Here is a 19,464-nt window from a genome sequence, read left to right on the forward strand (position 1 = left end):
TGCTGCTCTGCCTCAGGGAGCCAAAGGTTTTGGGCCAGCCCTGCTACTGCCTTGAGCCCCCCTCCCACCTTAAAAACACTTCCAGTGTCCTTGGGGAGCTCAATGTGTAGTTGCCATTCTCAGAAGCAACCACGAATATTGTGTAGCATCCACAGTAGCCCTGACCTGTCTTCATAACATTTGTAACTCTATCAAGCGTGCGTGCGTGTGTGTGTGTTTTATCTGTCTTCCAGGACAGCCACTAGAGGGTGGGGTACTTTATAAGAAGGCATCCCCAAGGCTTGAGACAACTAGTGATGGACAAACTGGCCGTCATAATTTGCTCACGGAGTTGTGAGTCCAGTGCAAGTTCTTTTGTGGTGTCTTTGATTTTTTGCACATGCAGATCACCAAATTGCATCTTGGGAATGTCATGTGCCACGTGCATAACTTGGCATTGTTTTCCAACCTGGTATGTCATGATCTTATGTGTCTTGACGATGCATCCTTCTCTGATTGGCAGCTATCACATGTGCTTTGCTCACAACAGTAGTAGCCAGCAGATGCTGAGGTAGCGGCTGTATGGTTTCAGATCGAAACTTCTAAACCAATTGGTTCCTTTGGCAAAGAGTAACTAAAGGGTTGGCAAGGGTGTTGCTAGGCCTGGTCCCATGGGGCCCCAGCCCCAAATCTATTTCCTAGGCCCTGGATCTATTCCCCAGAACCCTGAGCGTTCATTCATGCCAAAGGTTTGTTTTTGCTTAGCTTAACTGCCATGCACGTGGAATTTTCAAGGAGCACAGCAGCTGGTTAACTCATTAACTCTCCCCTTCCCACATGCTGCAACCCCCCCTCCCCCAAAGTCTCTCACTGCATGGCAACTAAGCTTAGAAAAAAACATTTTCCATTGGTTTGTGATGACCTGGGGCAGGGGTGCACATTTACGGTCAGCCCTACTATTGCGTGGACTGATGCACCTGTATCAGGCAGTGGAGCGTGAGGAGTATCTGGCAGGGGAAACTGTGCCACTCCTCCCCGCCACCTCCAGTGGATGCTCTGGAGAGCCCTGCCAGCCGCTCTTCCACAGTGGCATTTGCCGCAGCAAGAGAGTGGCTGATGGGGTTCTCTGGAGCAGCCATCGCTCGCCCTCCCCCCACACTTCTCCTTACTATAGCCGCGGGTCTCATGAGAGTTCAGCTGGGCCGCACACGAGTTTCGGCAAGCTCTCACAAGAGCCCCACACCCGGTAAGGGGTGCAAGTGGTGGAGGCAGTGCAGGTGACGCATGTTCTCACCTCAGGCAGTGAGATACCTTGGGCCACAGCTGTGCAAATTAATTGAATAATACATTTTATGCGAGATTATTTGGATGAGCAATTAATTGACTGGCTTTGCCACCTGTGAAATTTAAATAAATCCTAGTAATTATATCTACATTTGCATATATAAATATAAATCAACATATGCAAATTTTATGCAGTTTTGTATCCTATGGGCCTTGGCCCCAAACCTTTTAAGTGCTTAGCAACACCTCTGGGTTAAATAAAATCTTGCCTTGATTCACACGTAAAGCTAATCCATGGTTTATTTAACCCATGGTTAACTCATGGTTTGTTGCCCTACCCAGGGTTTCTCTGGCAGACAATCAAACAAACCATGATTTGTTTTCTCAATCCATGGGTCGTTTGTTTCCCTCCTCCTTGGCCTGCCTGTCCCTGGATCTCAAATGCTTTGTGGTGCTGCAGTTCTGCATGCAGAGTGGCTGGGGTTTTTTTTTACCATTCTTGTCCACCGCCTCTGTAGCCTGGTGAAACAATCCATGAATGACTAATGGTTCGGAGTTCACATGTAACAACAACCCATGGTTTAAACAACTCAGAGTTAACAACCCAACAACAAACCATGGGTTATTTTGTGGATTGTTCATGGTTAACAAACTATGGCTTGTTAGCATGGCTGCATTCATACATCATGACAACTCAAAATACAACAACCCATGGGTTAAATAAACCATGGGTTAGTGCTGTGTGTAAACCAGGTCATTCTGTACACATGTGCATTGCAAACAGGACTTTTAAATTTCCTTTGGAAACTGAAGGGTTACTTCCATAAACAAATGAGAATGCACAGAGATGGTAGAATTTGGTTAGCCAGGCAGGCTGCACAGGCACAAACACACATATGTATGTATGTATGTATGTATATATATATGTGTGTGTGTGTGTATCTATCTATCTATCTATCTATCTATCTATCTATCTATCTATCTATCTATCTATCTCCCTGTAATCAATCTCAGCTTGAATTGGGAAAATATTAATGTTCAGTGAATCAAAGTCAGGGTTTATTATACATTTGGGAATTATGAACCTAGATTCAATTTACAAACTGACTAGTTTTGATGGCATAACTAGAGAGATAACTTAAGAAGTAGAAAGAGAGCGTGAGATCTGAAGGGTAAGGGCCTGGGTATGTATAAGATGTTTATTTATTCATTCATTCTGGGATCTATACCCTGCCTTTCCATACCATAAGGAGGACTCAATATGACTTAAAATGTTTAAAAATACAAAATTACAAGGAAAGCAATAAAAACAACAACAGCAAAGCCATGCTACAATAATACATAATAGAGAGGGAGAATTATTTAAAAAATCAAGGGGAAGGCAAGCCTGCTTGACTAAACAGAAAACTCTTTTAACTGGTATTGGAAATGTATCAACGAAAGGGCAAGAGGGATCTCCCAAGGCAAGGGATTCTACATTTGGGGTGCCTCTACAGAGAAGGCCCTTCCCCTTGTTCCTCAGCCAATGGCGGAATACCTGGTTGTGCTTCTCCAGTTGATCACAAAGGTAGGATAGGGAATGCAGCCAATAGCCAGTGGCATTAGTGCAAAAGCAGAGAAATATACTCCATAAAACTGGCTCCAGTTAAAAGCCTCTCAGCTGCATTTTGAACCTGCTGAAGTTTCAAAACACACTTTGAAGGCAGTCCCACATAGAGCACCAGACATGTGTAACCATGGCTGGATCTGTCTTCTTCTTAACCAGGTTTATGTCTGTCTTTTCTGGATTAAGTTTCAGTTAGTTTGCCCACATCCAGCCTATTACCAATTCCAGACACTGGTTCAAAACCTCTACAACCTCTCTGGATTGAGACAGACATGAGAGCTTTATGTCACATCTGCATACTGATGACAGCAGACTTCAGATCTCCAGACAACATCCTCCAGTAGTTTCGTGAAGATATTCAAGAGCATAGGGGAGGCCACATAGGCCAGTGGTGGAGAACACGTGGCCCTCCAGCTGCTGTAGGACTGCAACTCCCTTCAGCCCTTGCCAGCATGACCAATGGTAAGAGATTATGGGTGTTGCCAACAACAGCTGGAGGACCACATGTTTCCCGTCCCTGCCAAAAGTCAAAGCGTTGGGACAGAGCACCCTCCCCCAGCCCCAGCACCATCTTCTGAGATTTACCCTCCAAGATGATCCAGAACCACTATAAAACAGCTAGGCAATGCAGAAGGCAACTTTTGATAGCTGATGCAATCAAAAAGGTCCAGCAGAACTCACAGAGATGCATTCCCCTTGTAGTGTAGATCCAGGGTAGGCAACCTGGTGTCCTCCGGATGGTTTGAACTACTATTTCCATCAGCCCCAGCCAACATGGCCAATTGGCAGGGATCATAGGAGCTGTTCTCCAAATCATCTGGAGGGCACCAGGTTGCCTACCCCTGGTGTAAATCGTCCAGCGGGGCAACCAAGGACATCTCAGTCCCAAAACAAACAATGCCGAACCCCAGATTGAAATGGGTCTAGATCTGTTTCATCTACAAAAAATCTGAAATCAAGATGCCACCACATGCTCAAGCACCTGGACACTAGCCAGAAATTATCCAACACAGTGGATCAAGGGTGCTTCCAGATGAAGCTGTTATTATGCCATTGCTGTGAAATTTATGGGCGTTCCAGCCATCGTCCTTTTCCACTCGTAACCCTCCCATGTTTTCCCACTGCTTCTTCTGTCTTTTTTCTTACAGAAGAAAATCCATTAAGTAAAAAAAGATGGAATACCTGCACAATGTCCTCTGCTTGTTATTGTGAGGTTATTTCAGCAGATGTTCTTACCAGTTCTGCTTTTATACTAGCTGGAATCTCCTCTCTCAAGGAGACCAGCCTTACCACCTACTCAGACAGCTCATTTCTAGCTGCCTTAATCAGCCAGGATGGACAAGGGCTGGGCTCACAAGTATATGATCTCACACCTCCAAGAATTCTGTCCACATCTTCAGGCTCCACAAACTAAAGTAGGTTTCTCCAGATGTGCTGCAGTTCAACTCCCATAATTCCCAGCCAGCATGGTTTATAATCACCATGATAAGGAAGTCACCATGACTTCTTCATATCATAATCTCATCCAGAGCAGAAGACCAAATCAAGACCATCTCCAGGATGAGCAGCAGGGCAAGATATGACTCAAGATCATCCCCCAGGACTAGACTGCTGTTGCACTAGGAAGCCCAGATGACAAGGCTGGAGGAGACTAACTAGGGATGGGTGAAAATTTCGTTTCAGTTCGGTTTTGATAGTAATTTACTCAAATTCGCAAAGTTCTCCATATTCAGGAGAAAAAGAACTTAAGAAACTTTGGACATGGGAGAAACCAAAAATGACAGGTTTGCCATCCAGGCCCAGGGTTTTGAGTACTTAGCTCTTAAAATTCTGATTTGGATCCTCGCTATTCTGGAAACAGCTGTGCCTATTGAATCTGGCTGGTGCAGATGCCGAGAATTTCATTTCAGTTCCATTTTGATAAGAATTTGCTAAAATTCTTCATATTGATGGAGGAAGAACTTGAGATTTAAAAAATTCAAATGTGGGAGAAAGTGAAACTGACATATTCACCCATCTCTAAGATTAACCTACACACACACACACACCCTTCATCCACCCAGTTCTCTGTGATGCAAGCCAAATCAGCCTAGTCATCCAGGATCAAATCCTGAATGGCAGTAGTCTTGCCATTGACTGATCTGGCCTTATGCATCACACACAGCCTTCAGACCCAGAGGGTTACACCACTGCCACCAGGATCCTGCAGGTTGGAGGGAGAACTGGAAGGGAGAACAGCCCTCATCTAATTTCCCTTCCCCTGTAACAACTAATCTTCCTCCCACTACTATACTGCTTAGGCCTTCCACTCTACTAGATACCCAGATTAGCCCAATTTTTCCCTGCTCCAGACAGACACAGACTTGCCCCAATGCCCACAGCAGAAGGGAAAAAACACACAAATATTTTCTGCTGTTTTTCCTGTGCTGTTAGGGTTTTTTTGGTATTATATTGTATTCTTTTAGCTTTATATAATCCACCCAGATATCACACAAACAAAACCAAAGACATCTCTTTCCCTTCTGTGTCTATTAAAGAACCATGTAGTCACCTCACAAGTTGGTGACGTAATCCTCTAAAACAGGGGCAGGGAACAGAGGCCCACCAGATGTTGTTGGACTTCAACTTCCATCAGCCCCGGCCAATGATCAGGGATGATGGAAGCGGTAGTCTGACAACATCTGGAGGGCCACAGGCTCCCCACCTGCCCTAAAAAGAGATGTTACTCTGGAGACAGGGCCTGTTACACCACTACAGGAATTGAGTGTCTATTGTATATTTTCATCAACTTTGGACAATATTTTCCCCTCTCCACTTTCACCATTGTGCATTTTAAGTATAACCCCCATGGGGGCAGGAACCTGTCTTTTTTTTTTTCTTTCGACTTATGGTGGTTCCATGAAGTGCTACACACACTAGTGATTATGAAGCTGTATAAATACAAGGATATTCCAGATGTGGGACTGAGGCTGAGAGATAGCAGCAGTGGTGTAGAGGAATCAGGGCTCACAGGAATGAAATGTCAGCACTTTTTTATCAGCAGGAATGCTAACATTATCTACCACCACCCCTTCTCTGAATTCCCTGTTCCCTCTGAGCTAAGCTACAATCCTCACAGTAGCTGGAGAGAAATACATTTTCCCCACAGCAATATATTGTTCCCTGTTGTAATGTAAAGTATTTTGGAGTGGCTTGGACTTGAACAGGCAATTAAGATCCATTAGCTTTTCACAAAGACCTGGGGGGGGGGTGAAAACTGCTAGAATTGTTTTGTTGATATGGATCAACACAGCAACCTGGATTTTTGGACTCTCCTAGGGGCATGGTTACAGGGGCTGTCATGACGAGTGCCTCCACATCAAAATTTACCTGCGCACTGGATAGCAGCTTGCCTAAGGCCACCAATACTGAATTTACATTAGAGATATTTCATCATGTGGGAAGTGGCCTCATCAGTGTGAGGGTATCTGGAAGATTACGTTGTCCCACAAGGTGGAGTTCTAGTCCTTCCATGATGACCCATTTCTCCACAGAGTTCAGTTTCAGATTTCACTGAAACAAAAGAACAGTCACTGTTCCTTCAAATAGCAACCATACGGAGCCAGAAAAAGAAGGTCAAAGGCTTTGGAACCAGTATTTGTTGAAATCATTTCAGGGAACAGGATGAGATTCTCTCTCAAAGATAGATACCAAAATGACCAAAGTTCACAAAGCCCCAGTGAATACTGCCCTTTAGTTGATTGCTAAAAACAGTCATAGGAAGGGAGATGTTGCCAGAATGTTAACAGCAGTATTGTACCAATTATATGGCTGGCATGTGAGGGAGGGAATGAACACCTCAAGGTAGTGGCTCAGAATAGGAATACCATCATGCTTTGACAACTAATGCCAAATTTGCTGCTGTACTGGAAACAATTCATAACGTGATAGGATGTGGAATTGTTGCCGTACTTCTGCTTACGTTAGTTAAGAAATTTATAGTGGAATTATGAGGCATAGGAGGAAGATGGCTATTAACAGGGCTGTGAATCTCATACAACTATGGGGGAGGAAGTGCAGAATGAGGTCATATTAGGAGAAAAACTCCACTTGCTAAGAACTGCAGCTTTCTTTCTTTATAAGAAGAAGCAAGTTTCTAATTCTTATGGTTGGGAAGATACGGTTGTAAGCCCATATCTAATGCAAGAGTGGGCAAAACGCAGCCTCTGCTGACCCCACCATCCCCCCCGTGGCACAAAAAAAAATGTAAAAAAATAAACCCAAAACTGACTGCAGTAGCACTATGGAGCACTAAATGGGCCAAACTGACTTTGTTCTGAAGCTAAATTTGATGCATATAGCGCTCTGTAGCCACTATAGAGCACTACGTGGGTCAAATATAGCTTTCAAACAAGCTATATGATCTGTAGCATGAACGCTTAAAAAAAAATTTCCAGCCACCCTGCAATGCCCCACAGAGTACAGACTGCAGTGGGTGAAAATGGCTCTGAGCCCTGCCCCCAAAGTTGCCCACTCCTGATCTAATTGAATCTCAGAAGCCAGAGGGGTTGCTGAATGAGAGCTCCAGCGATAAGGCATTAGTGCCCGAGATAATGCTTTGCCCCGCAGCAAGGTTGCATTAGAATGGAAGGGATTACTGCACCCACCATGCATCACTGATGTCAGCTGAGGGCTCAGATGTGAGAGGGAGGGGTTAAAGCACCCGCGGTCCCCCTCCTCACTTCTGCCCCACCCACCTCTACTTTTCTGCCACCAGACAGCCTTGGCCAATGCCTGGCTGGGTTATGAACTGCCACCTACAGGCTTGATAGGAAGCCCACCCATGGCCACACACCCCAGCACATCCAAGTGCCTGTCACCATGGCAACAGAGCCATGCCTCCCAGACATCTTGCTCTTTTTGTTTCTATTGCCAAGGCAACTTGGGCACTCTTGTTCCAGCTGGTGTCAGCACACATTCTGTGTCCTGCTCGGTCATGATCGTCAGCCTGGAATGGGGTGTTGGTACTTGATCCCCCACGTGTGGCTTCCATCTTAAGGTGCTTCCCCTAGTGCCACAACCGCTGAGAGCCAGTGTGGTGTAGCGGCGAGAGTGTTGGACTGGGAGCCGGGAGATCTGGGTTCTAGTCCCCACTTGGCCATGGAAGCTCACTGGGTGACTTTGGGCCCCTCACAGGCTCTCAGCCCAGCCTACCTCACAGGGTGGTTGTTGTGAGGATAAAATGGAGAGGAGGAGAATAATGTAAGCCACCTTGGGTTCCTTGCAGGAGGAAAAAAGGCAGGATATAAATGCAACAAATAAATAAATAGTGAGGGTGTGCTTTTTGGTGTGCAACAGATCTAAAGTTTTAGGGTACAAGCTCTTAAATATGCCATTACTGAGAGGAGGGTGATAGCACCTCTAAAATAGCACTTACTATTTCTAGTAATTTCTAGATTTCTAGAGCTTTACATCAATACCTCATTTCCAATAGGGTGTCAACCTAGACCAGCAGTCCTAGGAAGCCTGCACACAATGTGCATGCCTGGCGCTCTATTGGAGGCACTTCCATTTGCTACCACTGCTGCAACTGCCCCTGAATCTGAGAAATGCGAGGTGCACAAGTGGCACATTTTAGAAAAACCTGTCCAAAACATGCCACTCTTATATTGGAACCCAAATTCACCACATGAAGCACGGGCTTGAGCCTGCCTGTGATCAGACTGGCTCTGAGCCTTGTTCTTCCTTACTTCTAGGAATGTGTCACCCCATATAACCCTCGCTAATGATGGCCTGAAACATTTTGCTGCCTGAGGCAAAGTACAAGATGGCGCCCCCCCATGTCCTCATACAGAAGCCAACTGGACTGGCAGTTGAATGTTATTTCAACACTGGCAATGGGACAGCATCTCCCACCACACCTGAGGGAAGCAGGCTAATTCAGGGGGTGCTGGGCAGGCCGCGTGGCACACACAGCTCACCACCACTCCCTCCCCCCTCCAGCATGTGCTGCCTAAGGGAGCTACCTCACTCTACCTAATGGTAGGACCGGGCCTTGAGGTGAGTCACTACCTACTAGCAACATGGTACTGTGCATGCCAGGGAGGGGGTGGGAGCTTTGCTTGGCTAAATTCAGCCCACATGTCTCACTTCCTATCCAAGTCCATAGCTAGAAATGTTTAGGGTGGTGGTGATGGGGATGTGTGTACTATGCAGAGCATATGCAGGGCAACTATGCGGGGCTGATGGGAGTTGATGTCCAAAACACCTGGAGGGCACCGAGTTGGGGATGGCTGACCTATAGACAGTAGCTTGTATCCTATGTTGCCCCTCGGTTTGCCAACTCACCCTTCCATCTCCAGCCTTTGCACCATATTCCACACCATTTCCAAGGATCACCCACACCCCATGACAGATTTTTGGAGGGTACAGATGGCTGCAGAGGACAGCAGGAGGTAGACAATCTCCATTCTGTGAACTCTGTTCCATTCATGGAAGAAGAGATAGAATCCAAACCATTACCTTAAAAAAATTAAGCTTGAAAATTCACAGAAGGGACCTAAATAATCTCTGAGGGGTCAATGTCCATATAGCCCCCATCCTCAGCAGTACACCCTGGCCACAATCTAGTGCTCACTGGCAATTTGGAAGTATGTCAGCAGACCTATTCTACTACCTTTCCTCATATTGTTTAGTATTGCCTCACTCTGAAAGATATGTCAGATTTATGGGAGCTTTCTTCATAGAAAGGAAAAGTTCTACACACCGCCTGATTATAGACATGTCTCTTTCTCTGTCCTTAGAGATATTTTTTAAAAGAAACAAGAGTTCTACCTTGGGAGGTTTATTGGTTCACTGTCTTCTGAAGTCATACCCTTCTATGGGGGCAATAACACTATAACTGCCACAGATAGTTTGGTCACAAATATAAACCATTGATTTCAACTGCAAAACAAGCCAAAGGGAGCAGATGCGATTCTAAGAACAAGATATCCTCATCATTTGTGTGCCCTTTAATGCAGTTTGACAGATACAAATATGACTTTGTTATGGAGGCGTCATAAGGTTTGCCAGGTGTCTTTAGAAGTAGGGCCTTATCTGCCAAGAGCCCATCTGAAAAGAATGAAACTTGACAATGGCAACAGTTTAAGGTCCTTAAATAATACGGACATTGTCCTATTAAGTCACTGGCATGAAGTCCTAATACTGCTTCAGTTTAAATTTGATTTCAAATGAGAGCTAGCAGCAACTCAAAAAGTGATTCAGGATCCAGTCATGCGGTTGGCAGGAGAGGAGAAAGGGAGTGTGTGCACAAAATGATGAAATTTTCTTTGACATAAGTGGAAGATAGATAGCATAGATCTAAACAACTTGTCACAGCTTCTGTTCCTCTTGCTCTTTGGCAGCACGTAGGCGGCAGTATTGCAACCGAAACTCTCCCCATGACCTGAGTTTGATCCCAGCAGAAGCTGGGTCTTGGGTAGCAGGCTCAGGTCGACTCAGCCCTCCATCCTTCCAAGGTCGGTAAAATGAGTACCCAGCTTGCTGGGGGAAAGGTAGTCATGACTGGGGAAGGCAATGGCAAACCACCCAGCTATAGTCTGCCATGAAAACGCCAGCGCAAGCGGCGTCCCTCTAGGGGTCAGCAATGACCCGGTGCTTGCACAGGAGGAACACATGTTAGCACTTACCCTGATACAAAAAAGAGGAAATGCAAATACCAGTGCCAGGCCTGGAGCCAGTTCAGGTGTGGGGAGGCTAAATACAAGTAGTCAAAGAAGTTTCATGTAAAAGTATTAAGTAAGTTCTTAAAAAAATAATGAACTAACAACCAAAGTGCCAAGTGCCCTGTCATCTCAAAACTTTTTTCACTTATTTGTCAGAATATTGAAAGGTAGGACTCAGTTCATAGCTTCCTGTCAGACCTAGCTACTGAGCAACTGAGCATGAAGAAAGCAAAGTCTACTGGTATTAAATGTCCTAGTTGCTTAGACTATCAATCAAGCCAGAACTGATCCCCCTTCACATGTTACACACACAATATCTGTCCACACTACTGTGGCCACTTATAAATCACATGACCAAAAAAAGGGGGCAAAAGAGGATAGTGTTTTGCATAAAATTTGCATATGCTAATGTATATGTATAGATGGACATTTAGAAATAATACTTATCATTTCAATAGATATACAGTACATCTCACCATAATGTGGAACACTGTGACCAAGAGAGCTGTGTGCCTGGCTGTTCAGTTGGCTTTTCAGGTGCAAACTGTTGATGGGCAACAGTTCTTCACACTGAAATTGGATAGGACAGTCATTTGAATAGTGGACAGTCTTCTGGCAGCCTTTAAACAGAGATCACCTGGTCCATGTATTGACCCGGGTGCAGGGCCCTGCTGCCAGACCCGCCCCTGGCATTGCGTGGCTGGACAAGCCTTGCTCCTTGACATCTACATGTTGAGCACAGGCATCTGAAGAGGAGCCCCTGAACATAAGCAGATGCTCACGCAAGCGTCGCAACTCCTCTTCAGACATCCATGCTCAATGCAACAGGGTAGCCCGGACACAAAACCTCAGGGAAGCACCCGCACCAATTCCCAGTCACCACAAAGACCCTTTTCACATGAAGGGAATTCTGGAACCCTTTATATGGGTGAAAGAGTATCACCAGATCCATCCTGGCCTATTGGTGCAAGGAAGATTCGTTTACTGGCCTTAACGCCAGTACTTCCCTGCTGTTCCCTTCTTTGTCCAGATCTGCAGGCAATATCCCCATCTTGACATCCAACCAGTTACCATTCAAGACCAACTGCAGGCCTAGATGATGACGTCTGTTGTGACTGGTAGAATATTACCAGCAAGCTTTCCTTTATATCACCATTAAGAAAAAATGCTTACTTAACAGGAGGTACCAGCAAAGTCAGCTTCTAACTCAGGCCTTATTTTAAAAAAATATTCCTGAGTTCATAAACATTTAAATAATTAACTTTCCAATGCATGCAGATAAAGTCCATCAATGTACTAACTAGATCAGTGGTCTCCAAAGTGGGGTGCACAAGACGATTCATCGGGGTGCACGAGCCACCTGATAATTGAGCAGCCTCCTGCTGCCCCGATGAGCTACCATTGTCAATAATGGGACAGGAGCCAAGAGGGAAGCTCCAGGGCATTTCTCTCTTGGCTTCAGTCCAATCCTGCCTCTGCCGCAGCCACTGACAGCATCTGCACTAGTCTCTGCCAGGCACAGCAGAAGAGGGCACAGTTGCTTACTCAGCCGTGGCACGGCCAAAGGAAATATTTTTGCAAATATTTTTGAAAAAATAAATACAGTCAATCTGTCCCTTCAAGGTAAAGGTGACGTTTCAACAATGTGTGAGAAAGTAACTGCTTTTCAAAAGAAACTCATGCTATGGAGAGAGCGTTTTGAAAATGGATGTTCAGAAATGTTTCTATCAGTATGTGATTTTGTTGCTGAAAATGATGGAAGTGTATCACCTATAAAAACTCTCATATCTGCACACTTTAAAAAATTGGAAATGGAATTTTCTAACCTGTTCTTCCAAACAGAAAATTTCAGAACACAAAATCTTCCAAACAAAAAATTTCAGTGGATTTTGAACCCATTTGTTAAAAACAAAAACAAAAATGCAACACCTTCCGATTAGTTTGCAAGAACAATTGGTTGACATCAGGGAAGATGGAAGTTTACTAGCTGAATTTCAACAAAAATCCTGGCGTGATCAGTGGATGGGACTGAAAAATGAGTGTCATGATTTAGTAAGCACAGCCAGTGATGCACTTCTTCCATGTGGATCTATGTATCTTTGTGAGACGTCTTTTTCAGCTATGGCAGCCATTAAAACCAAGTATCAGAATAAACTGACCTTAGAACCAGACCTTTGAATCACCATATCACAAAGTGTTAAACCAAGATTTTCAAAAATAATGAGGCATATTCAATAACATTTCTCTCACTAAAAAATACTATCATTAATATTTTTTTTAGTGAGAGCAAAAAGGTTTTTTTTACCATTAATAAATAAAATAAGGGAGCAATTCTATGGCCACTAGACGCTGTCTAGAGGGCCATAGGATATGCTCATTTCCGGGAACCCGCGCTCTGAGGTCACTTCCCAGAAAACCAATCTCCCCCCTCGTCCACACTGCATCAGAGGCAGTGTGAAGAAGCCCCGTCCTCCGCGCTCAGAAGAGGAGCACGTAGCAACTGAAAAGGGACGTTCCAGGGCCGGGAGAGTGCAGCTGCACGTACAACACATTGGATATGTCGTACGGCAGCTTCCTCTCCCGGTTGGCCCCTCTGCCACTAGACAGCTGAAAACAGCTGTCTAACGAAAAATAGCAAGGCGAGGGAACGATCCCCCCTGCCCATATCTCTCCTGCCTTGCTTAGGATAGGCAGCCACCTCCGAGTTTGGAGGCAGACCCCTATCTTGATAGGATTGCACCCTGAATTATTTTTAAAAGTTTGGAGACCACTGAGCTAGGTTGTAGGAGGACAGGCTGTGTCTGAGACTGTGGGTTATGCTGGCCCTGCAAAATAGTCTGGTGTTGTTATACCAATTTTGCTGTGAGCGGGGGAGTTAGTGATGTATGACAACCCTGCAGTGCAACCTAATCTAGTCTCCTAGTGTGATGCTTGGGGGGGGGGGATACAGAGTGTGTGTTTGTGTGTGTGATTGTGTGTGTTAAGTTGATTGCATGATTGATTGTGTGTGTGACTGTGTTTGAGAGAAGGAGATTGTGTGTGTGATTGATTGAAGCAGGGCCAAGATATTTTCCTGCCTGAGACAAAGGACAAGATGGCACCCCATTTCATGCACAGAAGTTGCCCAGACTAGCAACTGAATCTCACTTCAGCACTGGCAGCAGGGCAGCATCTTCCACCACACCTGAGGACAGCAGGCTAGCTGAGGGACACAGGGCAGGCCATGTGTCACATACAACAACTTGCTGCCACTCTATACCCCACATCTGCTGCCCAATGAGACACATCACTCTGCCTGATGGTAGTGCTGGCCTGAGTGGCAGTGCAATTTATTGAGGGACAGATGGGGTTGCAAGTTTTGATTTCTTTCCTTCTGGAGGCCTGGGTGGGGCCTCTCCCTCTCTTAATACAGGCCTTGGAGCTCAGGCAGTGTGCTATGCTACTCCTCAAAAGTTAGCATTTTCTCATCTATTGTAGTAATAAAGAAACCTGTTGTGAAGGTGCCCAGTCTTTTGTTGTTGCCTGGAGAGCAGAGTCTAAAGGTGGACTGCAACCTGAGTGGGTAAGCTCACCCCCTATTAATTTATTAACCATGCCCAAGGTCCATTACAGGCATGAAGGGAGCCAGGGAAAAAAACTGAGGCTTTCAGTCACAGATGGGAAGGTATTGTCCATACACCAGGTGTACCCATTGAGAATCAACAAAGGAGTAGACCTAGAATTCAGATTTCTCAGAGGCCAGGTCTGGTGTCCATGCCTTGTCACTGTTCGGTTAACAGATCCACCAGAAATGATAGATCTGCTCTCTGACACTGTTAGAGCTTTGGGTATTTCTGTTTTTAACTACACCCAGGCACAAAATGCGCAGTTTCAAAACAACATATTTGCAGTTCAAAATTCATGTCGAGGAGAAGCTGTATTTTATTGGCTGAAGAAAAAAGTGGTTGATAATATAAAAAGTAGAGTAAGCAGTCCAGGTTCCTCTAGAAATGTAAACCATGAAAAGACCCTGATGCTGGGAAAGACTGAAGGCAAAAGGAGAAGGGGACGGCAGAGGATGAGATGGCTAGATAGCATCACCGATGCAATGAATATGGACTTGAGCACACTCCGGGAGAGAGCGCAGGACAGGAAGGCCTGGCGTGCTATAGTCCATGGGGTCACGAAGAGTCGGACACGACTGAACAACAACAACAACAACAACAACCAAAGACACTCCCTGCAGACTCCACGGCTATTCTCTAATCTTCCGAGTGTTCATCAAGGTTTCCAAAGTGAAGGAAATCATTCTAGAATATGGAGAACCCTTTTCCTGATAAGTCAGGTGAAGTTATCAATGTTATGATAGTAGTGGTGATGCCAGAAAATATCTAGGTTTTTTTTTTTTTAATATCCCTCACTCCAAATAAAGTTTTGTTGGAGTTCCTGATGCCTCTTGAGTGAAGCTTGAGGGTAACACACTTCTGCATTAGTGCTATCAAATTCCCACGATGTTCTGCTACTTTGTGTAGGCTTCTAAATGTCATGGAATGTGATGTTAAGCAACAAAGCACAGGTATGTTGTAACAGCATGCAGTATATGTGCAGCTGTGCTTCCCTCCCACCCCAAATATTCCTGTGGACACCCAAGGTTTGGGCCTAAGGTGGGCTGCCAGAACTGGTGTCAAGAGTAGGCATGACTGGGCATCTACCAAGGGAACAAGAGCCTCCTAGAATTGCTCCTCCTCTTCACCATTGAAACCTGCTTGGTCACCTGCCTCTCACTCTGGCCCAGACCAGGGTGGTGGTGATGAGGAGGAGGAGCAGTAGATGCCACTGCCTACTTGCTCACTGGCTCTCTGCCTGTCAAGCAAGCAAGTGGGAGCAAGGATGAGAAAGAGGATGAGGGGCAGTAGCAGCTGGTGACAATGGTGATAAGAACGTAGACTCACTGAGGGAGGGGGCCTATTGAGGGTGTCTTGCCCAAGGGCCCTCAAAAATCTGGAGCTGGCAAATGTGGGCTGCACCAGGAGCACCATGGGGGGTGGGGTTAAAAGAATAAAACTGGAAAGAAGAGGTGGGACGAGTGGGAGCAAATTTGCACTACACATTTATGCTGGTTCTACACTATTTTGATTTTCATGACTTCTTCCAAATAATCTTGGGAATTATAATGTGGTGTGAGTACTAAGAATGTTCTGGCAGAAATTGCTACACCTCTCCTCCAAAAGTACAGTTCCCAGGGTTTTCTAGCAAGAAGGAATGACTTAAACTGGTACATCCCTAACCTGGTGCCTTCATGATAGGAGTTGTAGTTCAACATATCTGGAGGGCACTAGGTTGGGGAAAGCTGGTCTACAGTGTAGATATGCCTAGAGAAAGAGGGGTATGTTACGAAATTAAGAACATTGAATTCCATGTTGCAGGTTGAGTTAAGAGGTAGCTCCTGCATGTGAAAATGTTGAAGATTACTGAGTTAAGACAAATGATTGAAGCGCTGCTGCCCATTGGGAACAACTCTAACCCAATCCCTTTTTCTGCCACTTATCCATAGATAGCGGAAGATTAGTATCCCTGATGGAGATGGATGTGTAAAAAACAATGTTACAGGTTTTGGTTTTAAAGGGCAAGAACATTTCTGTTCCCGCAAGACTTCAGATCACTTGTTTTTAATAGCTCAATAATGTAAGTATTTATTAGTTTTGGAGTTAATAATAATGTTATGGTTTGTATAGATACGTATTTCGATGATATTTAATATTATAAGTCACTTGAACCCATGGGTAGAAAGGTATGTGGGAGTACAGAAAAAGGCTTTAGATGTTATAAATAAATGGTTCCTTATCTGTTGTACTAAATATGGACTTTAATCTGAGAGTCCAGAAATCAAGTACCTCCTCAGCTATATACTTATAAAGTGGCCTTAGGCAAGTCATTCTCTTTAGCCTCAGTTTCCTATAGGGTAGTTTTGAGGCCAAAATGCTATATAATTGATATAATAATAGTTGCCAGTCCTCTTGCATTGATTCTATGGAGGACCTATCTACACTACACATGCATATCAGGTTTACAGTTGTCATGTCAGGATTCCTTAAAGAATCCTGGGAGTTGTAGTTTGGAGAGGTAGTTTGGTGAGGTTGCTGAGAATTCTGTTAAGAGATTATCCCCTACAGGACTACGGTTCCCTAGGGTAAAGGAGTAATACAGATACCCTCTCTTGAAAAACTGCTATTTCCCTCCCCTTTCCTGTTGAATTATGGGTTTTAGAGGAAAGCTGACCATTTGAAAATGTAAGGCTTTACTTAGAATAAAATCCAACAGCAGCTGCTCAAGGGGTCAGCAGTTTGAGACTGCTAAATCGAGAGTTGTTAGTGTTACATTGCTGGAAAGCATTTCTACATGATGCCAGTATGTAACTTTAGTTAACCTAAGCTGCTAAAGAGACAAGGTTTTGTTGGACCTGATCCCTCAGCTCTGGTGTATGAGCAGTTCTTAGTTGTAAAGCCAGACAAAAATAGTGTGCAACTTCATCAATGCTCATAATTCCCCCTCGGCCTGCTGCTTTATGGCATTTAAAACAGGGGTGACCAACTTGCAGGGGCTGCAAGGAAGTATATTTTGCTACACCAGCCTTCCCCAATCTGGTGCCCTCCAGATGTTTTGGGTTTCAACTCCAGTCAATCCCAGACAATGGTCAGAAATGCTAGGAGTTGTAATCCAAAACATCTGGAGAGCATCACGTTGGGGAAGGCTGTGCTACACGAACTGAGCCTCTGACAAGTAATGAGACTCCATAATCAAAGTTGGCAGCACCTATCAACATGGCCTTCACATTCATGGATCATTTGTGCTCAGCTGTGATGTATATATTATGTATTTAATTTATAAATCACACCTTCCACCCACCAGGCATCCAGGACAATGTACAGTAAAAATATTAAAACTTCTTATAAAACCAAAAAAAACCGATGGAGCAAAAATGAAGAGATTCAATAAATGTTGTGAGAGGCATTAAAACTGAAGAAGGACAAAACATACAGCATTAAAAGCCTGATGGAATAGGGTAGTCTTTACTGCTCATCTAAAGGCAAATACAGAATTATTCATACACATCCTGAAAAGAGATGTAACTAGGTTCTGAATATCTATTTCTTATGACTTTGAAAACTTTAAAGAAAAAATTCTTATGAGTGAAAAGTGTGGGCAAACTTTTTAGCATACTTTGATTAAAATGTGATAGGGCAAGAGGATATTATATGGGGGATCGGAGCTGTCAGTTGGTGATCCCGGCTTTAAAAATTAGGAGACAATCTGAAGAACCGCTTACTGACAATATCAAGTTGGATTTTGCTTCTCGCTATGGGTACCATTTCTGTTACATCATCTGTAAGAGCACTGCTTGCATTTTGAAATATGGACTGTGCAAGTTAAAGTACATAGCACTCTGATATTGAGGGGTGGCAACACAATTCCTGGGTTGGAAACAAAACCACCAATTGTGTTAATAGCGCAGCTATTAGAAGCACAAAGGTAGTTGCAGCATTGGCCAAAAGAATCATTCTGAAAGAGAAAAAAATGGTAGTCCTGTACTTTTAGCATTTGGGGCTTAAAACTGCAATCCGATGTACTCTAACTTGGGAGTAAGTCCCATCAGTGTCATTAGTGGGCCTTACTTCTGAGTAAACATGGATAGAATCAGGCTGCATCGGTGCCATCTAGATGGCCAGTGTCAGAAAGGTAATAATGCCAAGTCATCAGTAATTGCAGAATGCTTTCTCTAATGAATATTTTAACATTTATTTTAATTTGGAGAAAAACGGAATTTGAATGCAAAAGATTTTGTTTTGTTTTGTTTAAAACGGAAACTAGCCCAAAGGACTGGTCCAGTCTTTTTATTTTTTTTATTTATTATTAAATTTATTAATCGCCCATCTGGCTGGTCACCCAGCCACTCTGGGAGATGTACAACATACAATAAAAACAGTTTAAAACAAAGCCTGTTATTTGGAGAGGGGGTCTCTGTGTGTGATAAATATAAAACGTAGCTTTAGATAAGGGAGCAGTGCGGTGGGAGGAAGCAAATTAATTGTGGGCTGTGAACAGCGCTGGCTGAAAAAAAAGGGTGATCGCTGTGGTTGCAAACCAGAAAGGCGGGTGGGTGGGAACGGGATAAAAAAAGCTGATCCGGTGTGATTAGTGAACAAATGGCCTGCAATAAATCCTATCTGGCACATTTGGCTGATTAATATCCCAACAGGCCACAAGTATGAAATGCAGACATGACAGCAGCCTCAGGAAATAAAATGAGCGTGTGCCGCGCTCAAGGCGGAGGGGAAAGTGAGTGCGGGACAACAATCCGCAAGGAAAGAGAGGAGGTGGCGGTAGCAGCAGCAGGTTAACATGCAGTCAGTGCAAAGTGGTATGTAGGGGAGGGATGGGGAGGGAAAGGCTTTGGCTGCTAGAAGGAGGGTTAGTGGAGCCAGACAGATGACAATGAAGTAGCTAGAGACCAGCTTGGTCGTCTCTACCTGGGAGCAGCTCTCTGCAGATCCGCTGCGGGACTCGTGTGGGTCCTTCTGGAGTTCCGACGGCACATGTATTTGATCTCTGCCATCCCCACTGACGTTGCTCACTCAGGGCAAGGGCGGGAGGGGGGAAGGGCGTGAATTTCCTTAAGGTGGATCTCTTAAAGCCACAGCTGGCCACAGATATGTTCCAGCTTTATTTCTTCTGACCTTGTTGGGCTGGCCGTTTTTTCCCTATTGAAAGTCATTCATTTCCTTCCCAAGGAGTAATAGTAAAAATGACTAAGCCACTCTCAGGGATTTTTAAAATAAATAAATAAATAAATTGGCATAGATGTTTTAATGCCAAAACAGACTGGGGGAGGGGAGGGGAGGGGAGGGGAGG

At 44.5% G+C, this 19,464-nt stretch overlaps 1 protein-coding gene across 3 annotated transcripts in view; it reads right to left on the bottom strand.

The window, feature by feature from the left end:
* Positions 1-19,194, bottom strand: part of LDB3 (LIM domain binding 3) — a 197,083-nt gene extending 177,889 nt beyond the window's left edge. The window contains exon 1 of one of the 3 annotated variants that reach the window (XM_084845328.1): positions 19,083-19,194. The gene's annotated coding sequence lies outside the window, so the exon portion shown is untranslated. The remainder of the gene's footprint in view (positions 1-19,082) is intronic. The other 2 variants (XM_084845330.1, XM_084845327.1) reach the window with 2 other exon arrangements.
* Between the last annotated feature and the right edge of the window lie 270 nt (positions 19,195-19,464).

The sequence above is a fragment of the Heloderma suspectum genome, chromosome 3 (genome assembly GCF_057233095.1).
Source record: "Heloderma suspectum isolate Gila_16-S chromosome 3, 16-S_ref, whole genome shotgun sequence".
NCBI lineage: Eukaryota > Metazoa > Chordata > Lepidosauria > Squamata > Helodermatidae > Heloderma > Heloderma suspectum.